Source organism: Chlorocebus sabaeus, chromosome 7, assembly GCF_047675955.1.
Source record: "Chlorocebus sabaeus isolate Y175 chromosome 7, mChlSab1.0.hap1, whole genome shotgun sequence".
Classification (NCBI taxonomy): Eukaryota; Metazoa; Chordata; class Mammalia; order Primates; family Cercopithecidae; genus Chlorocebus; species Chlorocebus sabaeus.
Window position 1 is genome coordinate 31,185,624 of NC_132910.1, and position 9,939 is coordinate 31,195,562.

A 9,939-nucleotide genomic window follows, 5' to 3' on the forward strand; every position below is an offset into this window, starting at 1 on the left:
TTTGTTTTTTATTTGAGTAGGTTTCTGGGGAACAGGTGGTGTTTGACAACACGAATAAGTTCTTTAGTGGTGATTTCTGAGATTTTGGTGCACCCATCACCCAAGCAGTGTACACTGTACCCAATGTGTAGTCTTTTATCTCTTGGCCCCCTCTCACCCTTTCCTCCAAGTCCCCAAAGTGCATTGTATCATTCTTAGGCCTTTTCGTCCTCATAGCTTAGTTCCCAATTATGAGTGAGGACATATAATGTTTTGTTAGGTATTCCTGAGTTACCTCACTTACAGTAATGGTCTCCAACTCGATCAAGTTTGCTGCAAATGCCATTATTTTGTTCCTTTTAATGGCTGAGTGGTAGTCCATGGTATATTTATAACACATTTTTTTTTATCTGCTTGTTGCTTGATGGGGGGTTGGGCTGGTTCTGTGTATTTGAAATTGCAAATTGTGCTAATATAAACATACATGTATAAGTATCTTTTTCATATAACAACTTTTTTTTTCCTCTGGATGTAGAAGGATTACTGGCTCAAATGGTACATCTACTTTTAGTTCTTTAAGGAATCTCCGCAATGTTTTTCACAATATTTGTACTAGTTTACATTCCTACCAACAGTGTAAAAGTGTTCCCTTTTCATCACATCCATGCCAATATCTATTATTTTTTTATTCTTTGATTATGGCCATTCTTGCAGGAATGAGGTGGTATTATTGCATTGTTGTTTTGATTTGCATTTCCCTGATAATTAGTGATGTTGAGCACTTTTTCCATATGCTTGTTGGCCATTTATGTACCTTCTTTTCGCAATTGTCTATTCATGTTCTTCACCCACTTTTTAATGAGAGTGCTTGCTTTTTTCTTGCTGATTTGTTTGAGTTCTTTGTAGATTCTGTATATTAGTCCTTTGTCAAATATATAGATTATGAAGATTTTCTCCCACTCTGTGGTTTGTCTGTTGACTCTGCTGATTATTTCTTTTTCTGTGCAGAACCTTTTTAGCTTAATTAGGTCTCATCTATTTATCTTTGTTTTTTGTTGCATTTGCTTTTGGGTTCTTGGTCATCCACTCTTTGCCTAGGCCAATGTCTAGAAGAATTTTTCCCATGTTATCTTTTAGAATTTTTATGATTTCAGGTCTTACATTTAAGTCTTAATCCATCTTGAGTTGATTTTTGTATAAGGTAAAAGATGAGGATCCAGTTTCATTTTTCTACATGTGGCTTGCCAATAATTCCAGAACCATTGGTTGAATAGGGTGTTCTTTCCCCACTTTGTGTTTTTGTTTGCTCTGTCAAAGATCAGTTGGCTATAAGTATTTGACTTTATTTCTGGACTTTCATTCTGTTCCATTGGTCTATCTTCATGTATTATTTATACAAATGCCTAATTAGATATATGATTTGCAAATTGTTTTTTCTTCTTCTGTAGATTATTTTTTCACTTTCATGATGGTGTCCTTTGGAACACAAACGTTTTTAATTTTGATGAAGTCGTTTATCTCTTTTATTGTTATTTGCATACCTAGAACTCAGTACCAAATTCAAGGCCATGAAGATTTATCCCTACATTTTTTTCTAAGAGTTTTATATTTTTAGTTCTTACATTGAAGTCTTTTGTTCATTTTGAGTGAATTAGTATATATGGTGTGAGGTAAGGGTCCAATGTCGTTCTTTCTCATGTGGCTATCTAGTTGTCCCAGCACTATTTCTTGAAGAAATTATTCTTTCCTCCATTGTATGGCCTTGGCATCCTGGTTAAAAACTAGAGTATAGGCACATGAAAGTATTTCTAGACTCTCAATTATATTGTGTTAATCTTTATGCCTACCTTTATGCTAAGTAGCACAATATGTTGATTACTGTTGCTTTATAGCAAGTTTTGAAATGGAGAAGTGGTGAGTCCTATTTTGGTTTTTTGCAGCATTGTTTTACTATTCTAGGTTCTTTGTAATTCCACAAGAATTTTAGAATCAGCTTGACATTTCTACAAAGAAGCCAAATGAGATTGTGATATGGATTGCTTTGAATCTGTAGATAAATTTAGGGAGTTATATTAGTTCAGTATGACTGCCATAACAAAGTACTGCAGACTGGGTGGTTTAAATAATAGAAATTATTTTCCCACATTTCTGAAGGCCAGGTGTTCAAGATCAAGATGTGCTTAGATTCTTAGTATATTTTGGATTCTGCAACCTCTCCTATTGGCTTGTAGATGGCTATGTTCTCCCTGTTTTCACATGGTCTTCCTTCTGTGAGCATTCATGTCTTAATATCTTCTTTTTATAAGGACACTAGTCATATTGGATTAGGGCCCACCCATATGACTTTTTACTTAATTACCTCTTTAAAGGCCCTATAACCAAACACAGTAACATTCTAGTGTACTGGGATCTAGGACTTCAACATACAAATTTGGTGGGAAGGTGGGCCAGAAACACATTTCAGCTAGTAACCAGGAGTATTGCCATTTTAATAATATAAGGTCTTCTAGTTTAGGAACATGAAATGCTATTCTATTGATTTAGATATTTAATTTAATTTGATACTGTTTTATAGTTTTCAGAGCATATGTTTTGTTATTTTATTTAATTATTAAATATTTTATTCTCTTTGATGTTATCACAAATAGACTTTCCTTAATTTTATTTTTTGATTGTTCATCACAAGCATATCAAAATATATTTTTGTATGTTAATTTTCTACCCTACAACTATGATGAAGTCATTTATTAGTTCTAAAACAGTTTTTATCTTTTTTGGTGGATTTTTTAGCATGTTTTTATACAAGATAATTTTATCTCCGAATAGAGTTTACTTTTTTCTTTTCAATCTAGATGGCTTTTATTATTATTTTTTTCTTTTCTATGGCCCTAGCTATAACCTCTAGCACAATGTTGACTAGAAGTTGTGAGAGTAGAAGTCTTGTTTAGTCCCTTATCTGAAGGGGAAAGCATCCATTCTTTCACTATTACATGTAATATTGACTGTGGGTTTTTGTATGTGCCCTATACAGCATGCCCTATATCATGCTGAAGAAGTTTCTTTCTATTCCTAGTTTGTTCAGTGTTATTATTATAAAAGATGTTGATTTTTGTCAGATGCTTTTATGTAGTCTATTAAGATTAACATGTGCCTCATTTTTTATTCAATTGATATGGTGTATATTACATTAATTGATTTGGGGATATTAAACCAACTTACATTCTTGAGATAAATCACACTTAGTTATGATGTATAGTTTATTTTATAGGTTGCTGGATTTAGGCTGTTGGTAGTGTGTTGAGAATTTTTGTGTCTATATTCATAAAAGAAACTGGTCTGTAATTTATTTTGCTTTTTATGTCTCTTTCTGGTTTTGGTGTCAGTATCAAGCTGGCATCACAAAATGAACAGAAAAGTGTTCCCTGATACACTATTTTTTGAAAGAGTATGTGAAGATTTGCTATAAATTCTTTAAATATTTTGTAGAATCTATTGGTGAAGCAATTTGAGACTAGGCCTTTCTTTGTGGGTAGTTTTTAGATTGCTAATTCAATCACTTCACTTAAAGGTCTATTGAGATTGTCTATTTCTTCTTGAGTCAGTCTTCACAATTTGTGTCTTTCTAAGAATGTGTCCATTTTTATCTAAGTTGTCTAATTTATTAGCATGTAATATTTTATAGTATTTTTTTATAATCCTTTTTATTTCTGTAGAGTTGATGGTAGTGTCCCCTCTCAAATCTGATTATAGTAATTTCAGTCTTCTCTTAGTCTCTTTTTTCTTGAGCAATCTTGATAAAGTTTGTCAACATTATTGATATTTTCAAATAACTGGCTCTTGGTTTTACAGATTTTTCCTACTGTATTTCTATTTTATTAATTTCCACTTCAATTATTACTATTTTCCTCCTTCTTCTGGCATTAGGCTTAATTTCCTCTTTTTTATCAGTGTCTTAAGGTGAAAGTTTAGGTTGTTGGTTTGGACTTTGTTTTCTGTTTTACCACAGACAGTTACAGCTATAAATTCCTTCTAAGCACTGCTCTACTGTCTCTCCTGAGTTTTCGTGGGTTGTTTCTTCATTTTCACTTATCTCAAATATGTTCTAATTTATCTATGTTTTCTTCTTTGACATATTGGCTAATAAGTTGTCAACATGTTGTTTAGAGTTCCCATAAGTATGAGTTTGCCCATTTTGTTTCATTCCATTGTGGTCAAAGAACATATGTTGTTTTATCCCTATCTTTTAAGATTTATTAAAGTTTTGTTTAATAATATGGAATATTATCCATGATCTACACTGGATAATGATCTGCATGTTATTTGTAAAGAATATATATTCTGCTGTTGGGTGCAGTATTCTATATATGTCTTTAAGCTTACTCAGTTTATATTTTCATTTTACTTTTATATTTTCTGGTTGATCCTCTGCCTATTCTATCCTTTATTGAAACTGGGATATTGAGATCATTCATATTATACAATCATTTATTTTTCCTTCATTTCTTTTTAAAATGTAATTTTATTTTTAGTAGAGACAAGGTCATTCTATAAATGTCTCAAGTTCAACATTTCATGAGTATAATTATTACTCAATACAATTTAAGCATTTTAAAGAAGACATTAATGGAGAGGAGAGCAAGTATATATTTATAACTTTTGTTATACTAGTCTTTTTATTTATCATTTCTGGATCTATTTGTTTTTGTAGATTTGAGTTACCATATGGAGTCATTTTCATAGCCTAATTGAGCTGTGTTTCCACCCACTTCTTTTGTGCTGTTATTGGCAAATGTATTACATTCTTGTATTCATTGTATACATTTTATTTTGTTTCATCCAGTTGCCTTTTAAATCCGTTAAAAGAATAAATATGTGTTTATACTCTTGTGATCACATAATTACCTTTTCAGGTACTCTTTGTTTATCTGTGTGGATTCAAAAAATGAGGTCAGACTTCTCACTGAGTTTCTTTCTGTCTGTTGGTGGAAGCTTATGGATTCATACGAGCAGAGAAAATTCACAGAACTAGCATTACTTTTGCCTTCTGTCTTTACAGGAGTATATTTGGCTGTTTTGTGAGATATTGTGTTAAAAAAAAAAAAAGAAATCAAAGAAAAGAAAAATGAGGTCACTTGCTTTTAGCCTAAAAAATTTTCCTAGGTGTTTCTTGTAAGGTAGATCTACTAACAACAAATCAGTCCACTTTTTGTATGTCTTTTCATGTCATTTTCCTATTTCAATTTTGATAGTTTTGCTGTACATAGGATTCTTGGTTGAAAGCTTTGTTTTTTCCTTTGAGTGCTTTGATTGTGCTATCCATCCCTTCTTTACCTCCCTTCCCATCTGTGGCCTCCATTGTTTCTGATGAGAATTTACCTTTAATCTTCTTGAAGTTCCCTTGTAAATAATGAGTCATTTTTCTCTTGGTGCTTTCAAGATTTTTGTCCTTGCCTTTGGCTTTCAGCATTTTCACTACGACTTGTCTGTGAATCTCTTTGCATTTATCCTACTTGAAATTTGTTGAGCTTCCTAGATGTATAAATTAATGTTTTCCAATAAATTTGGCAATATTTTAGCTATTGTTTCTTCAAGTACTCTTTTTGTTCTTTTCTTTCTGTTTTTCAGATTGCATTATCAATCTATTTTTGATATTGCTAATCCTTTCTTCTGCTTGTTCAAATATGCTGTTCAGCCTTTCTGGTGAATTTTTTATTTCAGTAATTAAGTTTTCAAATCCATAATTTCCATTTGTTTCCTTTAAAAAAAAATTCTGTCTCTATATTCTCTATTTCTTGCAACATTATCATCACACCTTCCTACTTATTTTATCATAGTTTTCTTTGAATATATTTATAATGGCTATTTAGAAATCTTTGTCAAACCTGATATCTGGCCATTTACACAGGTAGTTACCTCACAGGTAGGTATAGTATGTGAGGTGTTTTTCCAGCATATGAATCATATGTTCTTTTTTCTTTGCAGGTCTCGTAACTTTTGTTGCAAATCACAATATAGATAATATAGCAATTTAGGGTATTTGTTCATCCCCTCCAGGGCTTGAAATTGTTAATGATTTTTATTTGTTTAGTGACCGACTGAATTATTTTAGTGAAGTGTATTACCTACCACACCCCTTCCTGCTTCAGGAGGCTTCTAATGCTGATTTTTGGCCTAAAGAGTCTATGATTGCACTGGAATGACAATAGTTTTGACAGATATCTCTTTGACTCTTTTCCTGACCACATCCAGCTGTTAAACCCAATAATTGCCAGAGTATTGTTCTATTGTTTTCAGCAATGTGCTGGAGTATGAATTTCTCAGCAGACTGATCCAGTCAGATGTAGACTTCTTTGAAGGAATAGCTTCAGAGGTAGTGTTTGAAATTTGGTCTGGCCTACGAAGTGTTCCTCCATGCTGTCTCTTTCTGTGGCTCTGTCTGACAAACTAGCCAGTCAACATTTTATCTTATATCCCCAAAGAATCTACCACTTTTCTCCCAATTGCCTGTCACTACAATCTTCACTTTTTTGAGATCACACTTAGGCTTAAATTTTTCCACACTGTGTTGCAAGTGAAGTCAGTTTTCTTCTGAAGAGATTCTGATTGTTTTTATAGCCTGATTCTCCCACCCTGGGCAAAATTTGTGAGCCATGGTTCTGGACCTCAGCATAGGGATAATGTGCATTTCTCTCGCTGAGTAGCAGTTCCACTGTTTTGGAAGCTGAATACTAAATAGAAGGGCACAGGCAGTAGCTTCAGGTATTCTCAGCTTGCCTCTCTTAGCCTGGAATCTCTAGCTTACAAGCCAAGGGAAAGACAGGCTCCAATATTCTAGTGGAGTTATGCCCAAGGAGTTAAAGAGTCTCTGTTCCACGCATGGGGGGTTTGAGGTTGTGGAGGTGGGAAGAAAGGAGCTCTCATCGCTCAATTATACTTACACAGAATTTAACCTCAGAACAAGTAGCTATAAGCAGGATAAGAAATGCTAATGTCCTGCTCTTCCTAGGAGAATAGCACTCTGACTTGGAGCAAGGATTAGAGGCAACCCTGTGTTATTAGCTGTACAAATCTGGAGTGCAGTTTGCATCTTGCTGACATGGGAGGGCAAAGTGGGAAGTGCATCTTGGTTTAAATACCACAAGCTCTTACTGCTTTTGCCAAGATTTAGAAGATTTTTAAAATTAATATTTCTTTACTTTCTGTATATTTTTCATTGAGCCCAGGAGGCGTAGGTTGCAGTGAGCTGAGGTAGCACCACTGCACTCCAGTCTGGGCAAAAGAGTGGGACTCTCAAAAAAATAGCTAGCTAGCTAGATAGATAGAGATATATATTAGTCTTTGAATTACGTTGACAAAAAAATCTTTGGGAATGAAACATTTTTTTTTATTGTATAGATGAGAAAATTGTTTATAGATGAGAAAGTTGTTTTTATTCTACAGTACAAGTCATTGCTGGGAGAAGATTTGAATAGAGTTCTTAAAAATGCAGACTTCAAAGCCCCTTCTGGTAATGTATTATACTAGTTCATTTAATAGCAAAAGAAGATACAAGAGGAAACTGATTACTTCAAAAAAACATTGTGATAATTTACTCAAGATTTTGAGGTGCAGAGGACTATTTTAACAGGTATTCTAGAGAGCAGATGTTCTGTTTTGTTTTATATTCTTAGTATTGAGGGACTGTCTAGTAATAAAGATTACTTAATAGATTAGTTGTTGAATTAATACAAAATTGAATTCTTGAGGGAAAAATTTAAGACTCCGTCCTTTCTAGTTTTCATTTCAGGTGGTGATCATTTTGAGATAAGGCATAACTCTTTCACAGATGATAAAGGGAAATTCTATGTAGAATTACATGAGGGAAAGACTGAAAGACAAGGATACATAGGTAAAGATAAATCAAGTCCAAGAGCTATTAAGGCAATAAAAACATACATAGACTTTATATTGACTTTTGATACTTCCAGGCAATTGAGAACACATAAATAAATAGCCAACCTGCGAGTACTAGGTAATGGCTTAAACCTTGACTAATTTTTATTACCTGTATTTGCAAGTTTTCATGCAATTTTAAGGTGATAGCAAAGTTAAACTAAATAATAATTATTTTACTTAATATATAGTAATATAGCTGCTATATTTTCTATATAATTATGACATAGGTAATATACTACATATTAATATGTAATCATACCTAAATATAATCCATATTATAAAGAAAACATTTTGTGCTAAGGTTGTTGCACAACTTTAACTCTTAATATAACTGTATTTTAAGCAATATTCCATATAGTTATAATAATCATTTTATATATACTTTAGGGATTTAATTTATTTTGAATATTTTTTAAGGTAGAGTAACTTTTTGTTTTTGTTTTTCTGGTTTTTTTTTAGAAAGCATATACTTTTAAATGTATGACCTCTACACATTTGGCAGTTTATGGTGAATGGCATCCTATAATCTGATGGTAGTTAATGAAATTACTAGCATAATATCTAGGACAAAGTTTGTCCAAATGTGATACTCAGGCCATATGCAAAAGAAGTTCTAAGAGTCTTCCTTACAAGTAGACCTCTGGGCATCAACCTGTAGCCTTTCCATCAGAATCTCTGGCAATGTGGTTCAGGAATTTACAGTTTTTATTATGCATCCCGAGATGACTCTATGCACTCTCATATTTGACAACCATGGGTCAAACAAATCAAATCCTAATAAATTTACCCTAAACATCCAACCTATTCCCTAAGTACCAAATATTATATAGAAGGACATAGGAAAGAACCACTGAAGAAATTTGATATTTCTGTTTTGACAATAGACCTATAAAGCATAATAAAGTAGACCTATAAACTATGATAAGCAAAGAAACTGATTCCTCCTTTTTGGGGGTTAGGTTAAATAGGTAATGGTATATTAAAGAACTAGAATTTGGCCAGGCGTGGTGAATCATGTCTGTAATCCCAGCGTTTTGGGAGGCTGAGGCAGGTAGATCACTTGAGGTCAGGAGTTCAAGACCAGCTTGGCCAATATGGTGAAACCCCTTCTCTACTAAAAATACAAAAATTATCCAGGTGTGGTGGCACGTGCCTTTAATCCCAGCTACTTGGGAGCTGAGACAGGAGAATCACTTGAACTCAGGAGGCAGAGGTTGAAGTGAGCTAAGATCATGTGCCACTGTACTCCAGCCTGGGCAACAGAGTGACACTGTTTCAAAAAGAAAAAAATATATAAAGAACGAAAGAACTAGAATTCATCAAAGGTCACTTAAAGCAAAGCACTATACTTATTCACTTTTTATAGATACTAATTATGTTTTCACTCATACTTTTCAGTATTTCAAAATAAAATGGCTCCTCATTTTCATGCCAAAACATCTTTACAAAAATTGTTACAGATTATTTCCAATACCTTTTGCTCAGCAATTTGGCATCAACACTATTCAGGCAACAACATTCATATGGTAATAGTTAAATTTGTTTTTCACTAGGGCCCTCTCAGCCAAATTTTTCATTTCCAGCCTGCACATGCTGATCTCTAGAAAATGTTGTAATTATTTTATTGAATATGGGTATTTCTAAATCAATTAATATCATGTATGTTGCCAATTTTTTTCCTGCTTAAAGAGTGTGCATTACTCTATAAATTTCTTTCTTTTAATCTTATTTCTCAGGTAACGGTTAGACTAGATTTGAATTTCAACTCTTTCTCTTCTTAACTGCATGGAATTGCAAGAATGTTAACCTCTTCAAAGCTCACTTTCCTCATCTCTAACATGAAAATAACACTTTTCAATGTTGTCAGGAGTAAGGAAGTTGACTGAGATAATGCATGGAGGTGGAGCAGAGTACTTGGCACATGGTAACTAATTCTAGTTTTTATTGATGCCTAACAAATTACCCCCAACCTATGGAAGCAAACACTTTACTTTGTTCCTCATTTGTTAGGCGAGGACTTGGCTA

At 33.2% G+C, this 9,939-nt stretch overlaps 1 non-coding gene across 1 annotated transcript; it reads left to right on the top strand.

The window, feature by feature from the left end:
* Positions 1 to 4,930: 4,930 nt before the first annotated feature.
* LOC119624028 (small nucleolar RNA SNORA75) lies at positions 4,931 to 5,065 on the top strand. The gene has a single exon (XR_005240117.2). It is a non-coding gene; the product is annotated as a small nucleolar RNA SNORA75 (small nucleolar RNA).
* The last annotated feature ends 4,874 nt before the right edge of the window (positions 5,066 to 9,939 follow it).